Source organism: Melospiza melodia, chromosome 6 (assembly GCF_035770615.1).
Source record: "Melospiza melodia melodia isolate bMelMel2 chromosome 6, bMelMel2.pri, whole genome shotgun sequence".
Classification (NCBI taxonomy): Eukaryota; Metazoa; Chordata; class Aves; order Passeriformes; family Passerellidae; genus Melospiza; species Melospiza melodia.
Genome location: NC_086199.1, coordinates 13142298 through 13158815, shown reverse-complemented (window position 1 = coordinate 13158815; position 16518 = coordinate 13142298). Strand labels below are relative to the sequence as shown.

Here is a 16518-nt window from a genome sequence, read left to right as displayed (position 1 = left end):
TAAATGCCTGTCTCATGTACATCACTCACCAGGGAGCCTGCATCTGCCTGAGTCTTCAGAGAAACCAGATCCCTCCCTTGGTCATTCATTTCTGGGAAAAAAAAAATAGAAAAGCAAGTATCCTCATAACTATTAACTTGATGGGTAAGATGAATGACATCATAAAATTCCCTTAAAGATTAAATTAGTTTGGTTCACTACTTGTCACAAAAGACAACTCCTTCCAGCCTCACTTTGGACATCTTGCACCCACAAGGGCAAAAGTCCTGAAGGGTTCTGGCATTTTTGGAAGCATTCAGAGCCTTATAGTTCTAAAAATATAGAATTACTTACTATGTTGTATTTGTACAGAGTATATAATATTCCAGTGCACAGGAATATTATTGTATTCCTGTATGCTATGGTATTGTATAGGATGTGTTATTATATACGACACCTACTGCTTCTTTATAACACACATTTCAAACAAAAACTATCTTAGAGAAAGGAGGCAGATAGTCTCTGTTGCAAGCTTTGTTTAAAATTTTCTCACATACATAAAAAGTTAGTCTTTAGTGATATACATCAAAACAAACTCTTCTCAGCAAACAATATTGTTTTTGTGAATCAGACATTTCTGATCAAGCAGCGTTCATTAAAATAAAACTCTGAGCAAGTCACAATGCTAACCTAAAAATCCTTTCAGTCCGATGACACTGCAATGCTTTATGAGGAATTTGGACACTGGTTCTTCCATTATTTTTACTAAGAATAATGGCAGGCAATCTCTGCAGTGAATTCCATTTCAAAGTGTGTTGCTATAGGCATGCAACTTCAGTAACAACTTGAAACTAGAATTTAAGCAAGTGAATAATTTATGTCTGTGGACAGGAAGAAGAATCAGAAAAAAAAAAAAAAAAAACCCCACCAATATTTTGAACCAAAAAACACTTTTGAACATTTATTGCCTTGCCCACATTACCTTCCAGAGTATCACTGACCATCTCAGGTAGGAGTTATGCACTAAGAATCGTGGGGTCACAGAATCATAGAATCATTTAGGTTGGAAAAGACTTTTAAGACCATTGAGTTTAACTGTTAACCTGGCACTGCCAAGTTCACCACCAAACCTTGCCCCTAAGGGCCACATCTCCATGCCTTTTAAATACCTCCAGGGATGGTGACTCAACCACTTAGCTCCCTGGGCAGCCTGTTCCAGTGCCTGACTATTGTTTCAGTGATTTTTTTTTCCTAATATCCAATCTAAACCTCCTCTGGTGCAATTTGAGTCTGTTTCCTCTCACTGTATTACTTGTTGCTTGTGAGAAGAGAATGACCCCCTTGCTGCATCCTCCTTTCAGGTAGTTGTAGACAGTGAGAAGGTCCCCCCTTAACCTCCTTTTCCTCAGGCTATCCACTCCCAGCTCCCTCAGCCACTCCCCATAGACTTGAGCTCCAGACCCTTCACCAGCTTTGTTGCTTTTTTTGGACACAACTTCAGACCTACAAAAACGTTAGTTTTGCTGAACTTTTGCTGCAATTTTAGTACAGGTAGCTGTATACTGAACAAAGGTATGAAGCTAGCTTAGAGCTCTGTGAATTCTATTTTCTAATTCAGCTCTCCAAATTCAATTTTGTACCCCTAAATCCCGTAAAGTCCTTTCTCTGTGACCAAAGATCATTGTAGCATACCAGGGGAATTTGTCATCTAATTCTCACAGCAAGCCTCCAAACCCACACTCCCACTTCCCTTCCATGGAAAAAAGGCTGTTAGATGAAGGATGGTACATGCCAGGATTTGATCCTGTAACAGAGACATGATATGACAGCAGAGTGGGAAAGTTCTCAGTGTGTGCACGTTTTGAATGCGTATGAGCCTGAGGCTCAAACCCTGCGGACAGCCTTAAAGAGGGGTCACATCATACCAGCTCTCAGGGGAAAAGCCTGTTTCCCAGTATTTTTATGTAGCAGCTGGTACATTTGGGGCACTACTGTAAAATAAATAATGATCTTTCATAAACTGAGCTTGACACCCTGCTCCAAGCTCAAACTATTAAGCACTTTGCTTTGCCTTTGCCTCAGAGGCAGAAATAAAGAGTGACATATCCCACATGGCTAAAATTCCTCAGCCTTTCTCTCTGTCACATAAACATTATTAAAAACATGTAAACTTGGGGGTTTTTTGCTGCTGTTGTTTTGGTATTCACATTGTTATTTTGTTTGTTTCCTTATTCTACTCCAACCCATTGTTTTCACTATTACCCACGCTAGGAACAATAACCGACGAAGCAGCAAAAGCCCTGTGCAATTGTTTGGGGAGCAGCAGCAGTCCTGCCGTGTTGCCTGGATTTCAGCCCAGAGTACCAGTTCAGCATGCAAGGCTACCAAAAACAGGCTGCAATAGCTCAGAAAGCTGCCTCTCCCACCTAGAAAGACTGGGGAAACTCAGAGAAAAAGGGCCATGTGCAGGGAAACTCCGAGTGCAAGTCCCCTCCAGCAGGAGCTCAGAGCTGAGCTGAAAACAGCACGTGGCTCCCGAGCATACTGTGCTCTTCCAGGACTTGTGCAGATGTGTAGTACACAACTTTTGGTAGCACATACTTCTACAACTCTATGGCAAAGGTCAAAATATCCATTTTATTCTGGAAATTAACATTTCAATTTTAAAAAATGTTATTGTTCTTATTAATGTTGTTGCTACATCCAAATTTAAGCAGCAGTAAAAAAGACACCAGTCCCAAGTTTAAACTGCCTAAAGCATATCCCCAGAGACACTGAACAAACTTTAAAACTGACTTGGGCAGCCAGCTTTCTCCCCATAATTATTTTCCATTATTTTACTCTGGGGTATGGCACATCAGCTTTCCAAAATCATTATCACACAAATACATTTTGCCATAAGCAGACAAGACCTTCACATTAAAATCTGCAACCCATTTCACAGAAACATAAATATATTTACTGTAAAGTAACTTGCAAATCTTTGTTTTAAAAACTTCACAACCTTGAGAGTGTTACTAATAAAATGCTTATGCTCATCAAAATATGATGGACTTAAAACAAGGATAAAATTATTCAGTCAATTTTTCATTCATCCAGAGTGAGCAATACACTCTTTATTTCAGAAGGGTTTAAAAGAAGATATAAAGCACACAATAAAATTCAACATTTTAATTTAAATATCAAAATAAAGAAACAAATCTGCAAAACAAAACATTTCCTTTCTCTTGTTCTCTGAAGTAAGAAGCATCCACGGTGATGATATAAGAACCTGCAGAAAAAGATACATTGATTAGATTAGATAAGCATGAACAGCAACAGAGATCAGACTTGAAACCAGCATGCGTATCAGCTATGGAGAGCTATTTTTATTATCTTTGATTTATACTCAGCAATGAGACTCAATTATGAGAAGCAGAAATATCAATTAAGTGGGAGAAAAGTTTTATTAATGGGACAATAATGTTTTTCTTGCTGCTTGAGTTGTCTGTTTGTTTCTAGCCAGAGTAAAGCATCTTTGAATTTTACAGAGAAATTAGGAGCTCTAAATTGCTTTCCTCTGACAGTGAGCTACACACTGCTGAGTTCTCAGTTGCCATCCTGGATCACACCTTGCAGTGAATTTGCAGCTCCCACCCCAGGGCAGCTCACCCAGGTCTCCTGCACCAGTGCATGGGAACACCAAGCTGGAAACCACACCAAGTGCAGCCATAAATTTATTCTAGCTATAAAGAATGCAGCATTGAAAGGTTTGATTGGGGTTTTTGTACTTTTTTTTTTCAGTTTTATATCTTAGACAGCTTACACTTCAACTCTCAAAACAGATTTATCTTAATAAAGGCTTGTATTACTATTATTCACCTGTCATTACATGGCATTAGACAATTCAGTAGTATAGCCAACTTTCAGAGTGAGGAACATTCCCATTTGCTTTCAAATGGGAATGGGAAGACAACATAAACAAAACATTTCATTAACATATAGAGATGCAGCTTTTTTTTATTTATTAATAAAAAAAGAAAATTGCCAAGACTGCCATCTACACTTAAGAAACTTTTCTATGAAAACTCACTGGCACAAGTAAAAAGAAAAAAAAAAAAAATCTATGGGCATGAAACAGTCTTCAGTCACAGTTTGATTGCCAGGCGATTGACAAAATAATTTGTACCCGTCGATTTTCATGAAGGAAATTTTTACAATGGATTTGCCAAGCAGATTTTTAATTTTAATCAGTAATGAAAAAATGACAACATGGATCACAACAAGACATCAGCCGTTAAATGGGCTTTCGCGATTGCTGTCAGGACGACTCCATTAGACAGCCATACCTTTGTGGGCATCAATCACGCTCTTCAAACTCTTGTACATCTTCGAGATTTAATTAGACATTTAAGTTCTTTACTAGCAATTTGCAAAACTGTCACTTACTAAAAGTGCAAGACACCAAAAAAAAAAAATTTTTTTTTTTTCAAGAGTGAGAGCGAGATTTCTTTTTGAGCCCTGAGCGAGTGTTGATCCGGTTCCTGGGAGCAGTTCGGAAGGCAGCAGTTCCCTGGGCGGCGGCCGGTGCCTTTGAGGGCCGGAGCCGGAGCGGAGCGGCGCCGATGGAGCCGCAGCCCCGCACGCCGCGCCGCAGCCGGGGAGCGCTGCCCGGCCGGGCTCCGCGCCTCCGCTCGGTCACCGCCGCTGCCGCCCAGGTGCGGCAGAAAACACTGCGGGAACCGCCGCGTCCGGCTTGGGAAAAGCCAGCGAAAGCCTGAAATGGCGTCGTTGTGAGGGGCGTAAAGATCAGCCCCTGGTGCTGCTCGCAGCGGAGGTGTCCTGTGGGACACCGAGACAGCGGCTCCAGCGCTCGCAAACGGGGCGCCTGCACAGCAAATGTCCTTCCCCAAACTTCGGTGCCTCGGGGGAATTTGCACTGCTGGGACAGGCTTTTCTATTTGTTCAGAGGTGCCAGGACACTTCTGAAACAAAAACGGAACTTCTTTAGTGCTTTTTTAGTTTGTTAGGGTGGGATCTTTGTCAGCGTTTTGCCAAAGAGGTCTCAACACATTTTGTGATGGAGAAGTAAAAGCATCAGCTAAGAAAGTTTTAGGTTTTGGTAATTAACTTCTCCTTCAGATTCCCAAAAGCAAAAGCTGTAGTCTCCTTTAAATGAACTTTGGCATACTACATAGCATTAGATCAATAAATATAAAAGGTGAATTGTGAAAATGCTGTTACTCATCAGTGAAAAATTTGCCCTAGGCAAAGATGTACAGTATAGAGTTATTTTCAGGATAAAGGTTTTTTTATGGGATTTTTTTTCCTCTTTGGTGGTGAAACAAGGGGGCAGGGAAGCTCAGTTTTCCTACAGATCTTCATCACAATGAGGGAGTGCATCAAACTTCAGCCATTTAACACATAAAACCTTTTATTAGTCACTGGTCTGAACTGATACAGGAATATTTTTGCATTTTGCAATTATGCCCTCACAAAGATTACCTGTTCTCACCTGCATAAACTCCTTGTTGCTTTACCAAGGGAGACAGATGACTCTGTGTCTTATTATTCAGGCAAAATTAGCTCCTTGCATTCCCAAGCAACCACAATCATTGTCATGGCAATTTTCATGACTCTCCTGGGTAAATATAGTACCCGTTCACATCAGTGAGAGGGTGAGCCGTGGCAGGGTGACAAGATGGAGGCAGTCATATATTTAGGAGCATTAGTCTGGTGAATGAGGAGTCAGCTCTGCGCAGAGGGCAGCCAGGGCAGAGCCACTGCTGGCTGAGCTTCAGCCCTTCAGCCTGGTCTGGTGTGCTGGGCAGCAGAGAGCAGTGAGGGCAGGCTGGTGTGAGGCTCTCTCTGCCTCCCCCAAGCCTCATGGAGCACTCCTGCATCTGCAGCATCGCTGGGAACACCAGCAGCAGCAGCAGCAGAGGCAGGGTGACAGGCATCAGGAAAATCAAAGGAGACATTTGAGCTCAGGGGGAGGAAGTCAGGGCGTTTCTCAAAGTGCTCAAAGGGACATGCCGCCCACACCAGTCATCCTGGCCAGAGGAGCGGCAAGAAAAGAGAGCAAGGAGGAGAAAAACAAGTCCTCTATCCCCCAGAAAATTAACTGGAAAGAAGGTGCCAGGAAATCCTGCTTTGTGCAGCCTTACCTTGCAGCTGGCACAAGCACATGCCTGGTCAGCAGGTACATATGGCAAATCAAGCAAAACCAAGAGTATGTTACCTGCAGTAACTTTGCAGTTTTGTGGTATCCCCCAGCTCTTCATGGTACTATTATCAAACCCTTTGATTAATCACCAGTATCTCAGGATTTCTGAGCTGGAGAGCACAGGGCTGGCATTTGCATCATGGACCTGCATTTGCCCTGGCACACATTCAACCAGACCTACCACAGAAATAATCAGCAGCATAGCAACAAAACACTATAGCACTTTTCAAAGTCCATGAGCTTCCAAACTTCTTAGCTAATTAACCTCTACATTGCAGCTATGAGTCAGGTGTCTGGTAATAGTATCAATATAAATGACTTTTCAAATGAGATGCTGAGACTAACAAGAAATCTGATGCCAGAGACCAGTGCTTAAGTGCTAAACCCCAAAGTTTAACTCCATCTCACTGCCAGTTTTATAAATTACTTTACCTTAAGAAGATGCAGGCTTTGTAAATAATTATGTGCATGCATATGCGTACATATAGAGCCTTTTTCTCCCTCTTTTTGGACATACTCACACAACGCTCATATATGTTTTTTAAAACGCAGCATTCTTGATATTAAAACTCTGCTTGCTTCAAAAGGCTTTTTCCATTTTGGAGAGACAGTGGCTGCAGGCCTGAGAGGACAAGGAGTGGAAAGGAGTGTGGCCATGCAGCTGGAGGACTGTGCTGCCCTGGGGCTGTGCACAGCCATGGTCCTGCTGCCCATCTGCAGTGACCTGAGCTGAAAGCACCCACTGCCAGTGGACCCAGAATTACCTCCCAGCAGCAGCAGCACTGGCATAATTAAACCACCCTAAGCCCTAATGCCTTCCAGCACTGCTGCTTCAGGAGTGTGCTTGCTCCTCTCCCAACAGACTGCAGGCCCCTGCACAGTGTTTGTCTGACTAATAAACCTCACGGTGGAAAAGACCAATGAGGTCACCTAGTCCATCCTTCCCCTTGGCAGTACCTTCAATTCCCTCATTCAAGTGCTGCTTAAAAAAGGCTTCCACTGACTCCATGGGTGGTTCACCTCTGTAAGGCTTAGACAAAGTCCATGGAATTTGGCCAGTAAAGCGTTGATAAGAGGATGCAGACAGCAAAGCCTTTCTCTTTGATGCCAGGCCAACAGGCTGCGATGCAGAGGCCCCAGGAGCACACCATGAATCAACCATTTATCACTGGCCAGAGGCTCTGGAGAAGGGCTCCCACCTGCCACAGCCATCCTGCTTCTGGCCCCGCCTCAGCCCCGTGAGCCACACAGGCAGCGAGCCGAGAGCCAGGGCAGCCTCTCCACCCTCCCTAAATGATGGGATGCCCAGGGCCTCTTCTTCCAGCAGGCAGAATTCACCAGCAGTTTACACTTTTGCCTCTTCAGAACCATGCATTCTGTCTTACCTGGCAGCATGAGGTGTCTTTCAATGCCCCATCTGAAAATATAAATTCCCCTCTATTTACATCCTGTCCTTCCAGCTTTGGACACCTCAACATTTCCCATGTCTTCAATGTCCTACAGCAGATTAGTTCAGCCAGTGATGGGGGAGACCTGAAGGAAGGAAAGGGAATAGCCTTTGCCAAAGATGCCCTTAAAACTTCACAATGTTGCATATAATCAAACTAGGAGTCACTAATATCATTATACAAAAGTATTTGTGGTTTACCTAGAGGAAAGAGGAGTACATTATCCCGGGGCCTAGGATAAAAGCTTAGTTTGTACTTTTTTCTCCTGGTTAGATATTTTTAGTTTATTGAAAGAAATTAGCTTGATCCAAAAGTAAGCCACTGAAATAAAAAACTGTCAATCTGATAAAGATATTATTTGAGAGTATCTGACACAAAACTCCTTGAAGATAACAGATTTTTTTCACTGGTTTGAGTGGACTTCATTCATGCAAGCCTTATCTCCTTGAAACAGTTAAGAATGATATTTATACTGTTTTTATGCTAATTTTTTGTTCTTCTAAAGTTAGGTTTGTAACTGGGGATTTAGTAACATTTTAGTCCTTTCTGTGCATTTTTCCATTTGCTTCACTAATGCGACAAAAATCTCATCCTTGGACTCTAGCAATTTTCAATAAATCTACATTAGCAGATGAGTTTTTTACTTCTGAGAAATGGATGTAAACTTTAATATTAAAAATATAAAAGGACTGTATGTAGACCAATGTTTAGCCTCCACTAGATCAAGGAAAACTAGAGTAATGAAACAGATCTAAAATTTGCAGTTTGACATAGGGTCACACTGGAGGCTCTGCTTTGTTTCCATACATGAAGTGGATTAAGGTGGCTCTAAATACATTATTTTCTCAGCACATCCACAGGTTAGATTTATTTCAGTGGAAGTCATGATCACATGAATGTTAATCCTGTATAAACTGTTCCAAGACAATCCTGGTTTCATTTTGGATATTGGTGATAAGCTCAGCAGAGATGAGCTGAAATTTTATATTGGATGTATTGACGTATTTGGTTTTGTTAGTTAATTCAGCCTGTGAGAGAATGAGCAATAGTCACCCAACAGAATCCCACATCTCTAGATTAAAGGTACTTTTACAGTCAGTTAAGGCTCTCTGATTACTACCAGCTAATTTCTAATGAGGTTGGGCTGTAATTTGCAGGTTTGCCCCAAGTCCAACTTCCTCCATCCTCAAAGCCAAGTGTTACATCAAATAAACCTCAAAATTCCCACTTAATTTTGACTTCCACTTAACTCCTTGACTATCTGCCACTGCTCACGCCCATTCCCACAGCTATTATTTATACAAACACACAGACATACTTGCACTTCAGTAGTAGCATTAGGATCTTGTGCTGAAAAGGATCTTTTTTTGATGTAGAAAGGCTGCAGCAGAATTCATCCTCTCCCACAGGCTCTCCTGAAGTTATCATTCCTGTGAACCTAAAACCAGGAGAAAAAAAATTAAAATCATAACTTTGAAAAGGAATCCTTGAGGACTCGGCTTGAATTGCTAAAAATCCATGGCTTTGTGTTCAGGAAAACTCACATTATTAGGTTTCCTGAAGCCTCTGACAGTACAGGCAAAATATAGGTCCAGATCCTTGGCAGATGTTGAACAGCAGGGTTATGCTGCTTTTCTAAGCCTCATCTGGCCCATTATGATTTCTATGCAACTTTTTTTACATGTAAGTACCATTCATATCCAGGAGCATTCAGCATGTTTTCTTTTCTATATTCTTTTTTGCTGGTTATCTGACTCGCTACCAAAACAAATAAACTAAAATAACTCTACACACATGTCTATTGTATTGTACCCACAAAGGATTCTGTTATTACATATGCAGAAGCGGAACTTCTAGAAAATAAAACACGAAACAGTTTGAGTCTCTAAGGCCAATTACAACTACTCTGATTTAAAAGGATTATAGAGAAGCAGGCTCTGTGCAATAATTTCCAGTCTAATTACAATTTACAAAGAATCTTCATTGTTGTCAAAAATATTTAATGTGCCTTGGCATTTAGCAAATAATCTAATTCGTTGGTTGTTTTTTTTTTTTTTTTGGTCACACAACATGATCGCACACAATTCTCCAAGCTGTTTACAGTGAGCAAAATTATCCTTGCAGCTAGATGGCTAGATCCTTCTGAATTGGTAATCAAACATGATTGTGATTGCACTGAATTTTTAGTGCTGTCACAAGTGTATACTTACTAATCTCACGATGAGAATAGCTGCAAAACCCTAAGCTTTATGAATAAAATTCACCATAAGAGCGAGGGAGAGAGAATGACCAGTCTTTAGTAGGATTATTTGCTGTCTAATAGAGGTCAGAACCCCAATACAGTTTAACAATATAACAGGCATACACCTAAATGGATATGTCAGTTTTTACAGTATTAAATTATTTAGCAGTAATTACCCCAGCATGCGGATACTATAAATGTAGGTCTTATAAGTGTGAGAAAATAGTCTGCTTTGTTCATTCAAATTGATGGTTTGGAGGCCAGCTATAAAAGTACCAATGGTTGCCAGCACTCGATGTGGTGTGCAAAGAAGTGGATAGAGACTTTCCCTGATGAAGGAAATTTTAAAATAAAGCTAATTGCAAAGGTATGTGAAAAATAGGAAGTGGGGAGCTCTGTCTATTCATGGGACTGGAAAAGTGCAACTGAAGTACCACAATGGGATTGAAGAGACATTCCTCTTGTCAGCCAGAGGCTCCTAATTTTGGCTCCAGAAGAGCCCATGCTGAGTAACAATCCATTCAATATTGGCTTTTCTGCCGAGGTTTCCAATACAGATGAGATTTATTAAGACGAGTTTTAGGGGTGATAGGTTTGATGGGTTCGTAGAAAATAAAAATTCCATCTACTGTTATGTAACATTCAACCTTGATTCAGAGGCTAACAAAGAAAAGCTCCATTGACCAGATGCCAGCAACTAAGCTATCCATATTTCAAAGAACACACATGATGCAAGATTTGTTTTTGCACCAAGGTCCTTTGGATTCTGCAGCAAACTCTAAAAGCTACAGCAGCTTCCTTCAGTATCTTCGTGCTGACATTTTAATTAATTAAATATAAGTCTGAATTACACAGTTATTAAAGAGGCATCTGCCTTGTTTACTTTGACACTAGAGCTTCACCTTGAAGAATATGGGATGTACTTTGTCTTAGCGAGATAAGCATTTTATGAGTTCTTTCTCTTAAAAAGACAAACAGTGATATAATATGAATTCAGCTGATTCAACAAGATCCTGTATATTTAAGTAATAGTAATGGTATTTCAACATTCATCTCTACTAACAGCAGAGCTAACAGCATTTAGGAAGAGTTTCAAAATTCACATTGCTCAGCAATTATTCCAGGTTGTCATCAGATTCAGGAAAACTACATGATTTTGTACTCAACATAATGTTCACTAACATGAAGTAGTCTTGTTTTACTCTGTGATAAATTCCAGGTGTGTGAGCTAGGATTTCTATCCTTTGAAAAATAGAGGGAAAAGTAGCTATGTTCTTTATTCAACTCTTGGTAGGAATATGGATGAAATTAGATACTTCACAGCAGACTCAGAAATAAAAAAGCTCAGTTCAGTAGTTTTGTCATATCAGAGAAATTCTTATCTGACTTAACATCATGATACTTGCATATATCACAAAACTTCTGCATTCCAATTGTGCCGTGGCTTCAAAATCATGCCAAAGAATCCTGTAACCCGCACAGATCCACTCAGTGAATGGAGATGGGGTTCATTTACCCATTTTAAAAAATAAATTAGAAAACAGATAGCAGGCATTTTGTTGTAATAACAATTTGGCATCTTCTGAGAAAATGTATTTGCTTACTACCTATACATCTTCAAGCTGTCAAGTAATTAGACAATCACTGCCCTCTCCTCATATTACAAAGTTGATTAAAGTGGCAGAGGCCAGATGCCCAGCTCACTCTTAGATTCTTTAATTAGAGGGTCTCCTGAACCTCCAAACCACTTGAATGGAAAAAAAAGAGCAATTAACACATTTCCAGGGCTTCCTGCATCCATCTGTCACTGCACAGGTGAAAAAAAAAAAAAAAAGGAAGAAAGAAAATATGATAATGGATCCTTTTTCCAGAAAACACTGGACTCTGAGTATGCTCCTCCAGCCAGTCCATCAAAAACATCCCTCCCTTCCCATGCCAAAGATGAAAAGCCTCTGGATTTTCAAATATGCTAAATGCACAGGACATCATCTAAGGGAGAAAAATCATGTGGAAGCTGCACAGACGGGCACAACATGTCTTTAATCACCCCCATTTCCATCAGGCAAGAAAGCCTCACGGAGCTCGGCTGGTTAGATGCAAGGGCTTGACATGTGAGGGCATCCACTTCCCACCCCCATGCTGCCCCCCCAGCCATCCCCAGTATCAAATGAGATCTGTTATCAGCCTTAGTTAGATCATAATGAAATAATTGAAGGACTCAGCTGAGGGTGACTGCAGTGTAGTGAGGTGAATTAATTTTCCTACCACAGCAGGGCATGTCAGATCTGGCCACGAGCAGGTCAAGCCATTATTTTTTGTGGGTGTGTGAAAGTGATTGACTGGATTTCTGCACTTCGGGAGGGTTTGTGGAAGAAAAACAAAGGTGCACCTCAGCCTTTAAGAGGCAGGCACAAAGGAAAGTAAAACAGTTCCTAAATTAACACAGAAAGAACCTTTTCATTCAAGATTTAAAAGAAACTTCTTGCAACTTCAGAAATTTCATCCAGCATTTGTAAAATAGGCACTCAATCCACTCCAGGGAAGATAATATTTTTTTTTAGGGTTATAATAAGTTTATGGCTAAAATGTTAGCAATATGCAACTTCTAATGATCAATATCACAGCTCCCACTCTCGTATATGGGGCCGCTGCACTGAAGATAAAACATTCAGCGTGACTCAGAGAGGTATTTTGGATCCAAGTGCTTTGAAACATTGTACTGAAGGCCAGACAGCACATTATGGCTCAGTAAAGCTAACCAAATGTCTATCATTTTTCCCCAGCTATTTAGGCTTACGGACAATTGTGATTTTCAAAATTTCCTGTGTTGTCATAGGCTAAAACAGAACTGCTGCTTTTGTGAATTTTTGCTGAAAGCAAACAGCTTTATATTTTAAAAGAGCTACTCATTTTAATCAGAATTCACATAAAACCTAGAAAGGCAAGCTGCCTTGCAATTCTAATTTTTCTCTTAAGAAGAAAGTACCTGAAAGTAAAATAAAATTTTCATGTTTTTCTCTGTATTTCTATTTCGAATTTTTACATGGTGTTAGCTCAGTGTTTACATTCACTAGCAATGAAAAAAAGTGAAGCTCTACTACAGTAATATAGTACTGTAAATCTTTACTAAATAATTTTTAGTGGGATTGTTTTATTTTTTAAAGTCAGTAGTGCTGAAAGGAAAAAACAGCCTGAGTTGTACATTGTGTTGTATAACTTTTCCAAGAATGCTGTTGCGAAGAAATCATCTTACTGAAGCTATCCTTGGAATCTGCTTCAACTCACAGAAATCCCCTGTCAATTTCCATTGTGGCCATGAAGAGGAAACACAATGTCTTGCCTCAAGAAATGGAAAATACTTATTGAAAAAGTTCACCAGTTCTTGCAAACTCCTAGTGATCATTCAAAAGATGAGTAGTTGGAGTCCAGAGGAATCTTATACAGGAAATAAATTAGGTAATTGAACAGTGAAATAGTATTTTAATGTAAAACACTCAAGGAGGAAGTGACTACTGAAAACCAGGATTCAGAAGATCAGATAACTGCACTACAAATCATCTGTTTTCCCCTCATTTTCTTCTGGAGTCCAGAGCTAATCAGGAGCAGGGTGCTAGTTACTTCCTGTATTTGGATTGAGGGGAGAGGCACATTTTAAGAGATGAATTTGGTAATTCCTTTGTTTCATTTTTTTTTTCCATAGCATTTAGATAAGAAGATGAAGGAAGGGGGAACTACTCAGACTTCTCTTCTAAAAAATAAATGAGATGAGAAAAAAAAAAATCTGCAAACATCTATATAAACCCCAAGCTGTGCTTTCTTAATTACAGAAGAGGCTGAAACACCCCTAAAATACCCTTAGCAATTATTCAACTATCTTTCTTTTTAGCAACTTTCCAGGTCTAGTCACCTCAGGGGCTCCTGTGCAACCTCCTGACAAGCTGAGTGAGAATAAAGTGATTACTTACTATCAAGAGAGTACAAAACCTGATACTACAGCACCTCAGCTGAAAAAAAAAAAATTAAAAATACATTCCTCATGAGATACTAATACTAGTTTATACCAATATCTGGGCTGCAGCAGGAGGCCCTAAAATCTCTTCTTCAAAGAAAAGGAAGGTGTTGCCACATTTTTATTCCTTAGGCATGAAATCTTCATCACTAGAGACAGCATATATTAACAGCTCGTGAGAAATTTTATGTCAACCACTTTTAGGAAGTATTCTTTCTCTGTAGTGTCTTTATTTTCTGATTGTTTTATGTATATGCATATATGCATATACATGGGTATGTGTGCATGCATATATGAATTTCTCTCCTATGTCTCCTTGCTGATGAGCCTATTCCTCTATCTCATCAAGCCCTGAGCTGTTGTTCCCAGTCCCTCAAAGACAGGAACCTCTCTACTGCTGAGTACAGTTTGGGGACAGAAGAAATCATCAAAATCTAGCTCCATGCATCTGGATCTGGGCCTCAAGCATCAAATTTTCCCCAGGCAGCCAAAAACCACCTGAGGAAGCAGAAATTGGCCTTTTATCCATTGTCCTGTCTTAAATATCTGTTTCCAACTATGTTCCTCTGCTCTGTTTCCTGCTGCCTTCTGTCCATGCTGCCCATGAGATGGAAACCTCCTCTACCTCTGCAATTTGCTGACAAAGCACATAAAAAGCTGTTCTTCAGGGTACACACCTGTGCTTATCACACCACCTTTTCCCCCTCCCTCCTCCCTCCCACTGCCATCCTCTGATGTCTCATACACAGAATTTTGTTGGCCTGAGACTGTAAGCCCCTCCAGGCAGAGACCTTGTCTTTTTTGTGTGTTTGTGTGGCGCTGCTCCTCTCTCTTCAAGGGGTTCAGTCCTTCATTGCTCTTCCATTTCTTTAGCAATGCAGAGCTTTACTCCCTCCCCGACACAAAATCCTACTTCAAAAATGCATTCAAACTGTTGTAGGTCTTGAATCTCCAGTAGCAGCAAGGCAGAGTGTTCTATAAATGGCATGAGCGTTGATTGGTAATACCATGTGTTAATTGGCAATATCTGCCTTCAGCAGGCTCTGCAATGTGTTATATCATATTGACTACTTACATACCCATGATAGTAGGTATTAACTGTTTGCAAGATAAATGTGTGCTCCTTTGAGGGAAGCATGTGAATTCAGTAGTTTTGTTTAATTAGCCTTTATGGCCTGTCAAAAGCTGGAAAGTGAAGAGAGCATCCATCGAATGTGACATGCTGTCAAAACCAGGCAAAGCAAGTATTGTCTCCCCCACTGTATAGTTCCTTCAGAAACATCCCCTTGAGATAATCATCTTAGCAGTATCAAACTCTTGGCAACCCTGACCTGATCCAGAGCTCACAAAAGGCAAAAGGGAGTCTTCTCTAGATTTCATTGGTTTTCAAGTGCATCACTGTTGCTCTTTTGGACTTAGGAATTAGACAGGACCCAGTTCCTTCCAAACTGCCCCAACTGAGAAATGAGTGACACAGTTCAACAGTATTGTCTAGGCTATGGGGTTTCTGTTTGTTTGTTTGTTGCCAAACCAGAGGGGTCTTTCCCTGGCCATGGAGGCATTTTCTGTACCACATTCTGTACCCAGAATCCATCATCCAGCCCCATTTTTCTTTGCATTCCAGACCCTTGGTGCTGCTCCTGCCGCCCCAGCGCTGCTCACTGCTGCTCCAATGGGCTTTGCATGGCTTTGCTCAGCAACTGCAAATCCAATATCCCATCCCTTGTGTGCTACCAAGGAAATCCCCATGCCTGCATGCTCAGGTCTGACCTGACATGTGCTGTCTGAAATCCCTCCATTGTCTCTTGTGTTTAAAGAGGCTCAGTTGTTTTTTTCTTCAGAGCTGGCAAACCCACTGATTTTAATGAGATCTATTATTATCTTTGGATCAAAGGCTCACTTGATGGCAGCTATTTGCACCTTTCACCATAACAGTAATTTAAAGGTGACCACAGGCATCTTGTGTTTACTCCTCAACAGTACCTCAACTCTTTTCCTCCCAGATTGGAGAGGTCTGCGGGCACGCACTTGACCAAGAATGAACCTGGTGTGTGTCTTCACTGACAACAAAGGTGTAGGAGGGGGAAAAGGGAATCTCAGTGTTATAATCCACACTATTTCCTGACAAATTCAGATGGAATAAATGCTTTCGTTTTCATCCTTTTGTAGGCATCACTGTAATCTTTTCACTTACACAGCTGACTTCACCTAGATGGCATCCAATAAAAACTAGAGCATCCAGTTCACCACAATGGTATAGGAATATATTTCTCACACATTTCTTACCTTGCCTAAACCCCTGTTACTGGGAGGAATTACTGTTTTCACTGGGCTGGTCTATTCCACTTCAGGAGAGTCAGCTTCATCCTTTCTTCTCTCATTCCATACACATTCCTGATGCAGCTGTTTTAGCCTGTGGATTTATGAGAAAATAGAACTTTATTCTAACAGCCAAACTCTTAATTTGGGCTATTTCTGAGACAAAAGATGGGCCAGAAGCCGAGTAATTTTAATAAACAGCCAAATTTTACTCTACACAGGACTGAGATTATAATCAGTTGATTACATCTGAGAGTGATATCTAATTTATAATAGTGGTATCACAGACTAGATTTTCCAGGCTGTCCAGTTGATG

At 40.7% G+C, this 16518-nt stretch overlaps 1 long non-coding RNA gene across 1 annotated transcript; it reads right to left on the bottom strand.

The window, feature by feature from the left end:
* Window positions 1–7618: 7618 nt before the first annotated feature.
* LOC134419756 (uncharacterized) lies at window positions 7619–16296 on the bottom strand. Its single transcript, XR_010028139.1, has 3 exons — window positions 16170–16296; window positions 8951–9070; window positions 7619–7717 (listed from the first exon to the last, which is right to left on the bottom strand). It is a non-coding gene; the product is annotated as an uncharacterized LOC134419756 (long non-coding RNA).
* Window positions 16297–16518: the final 222 nt, after the last annotated feature.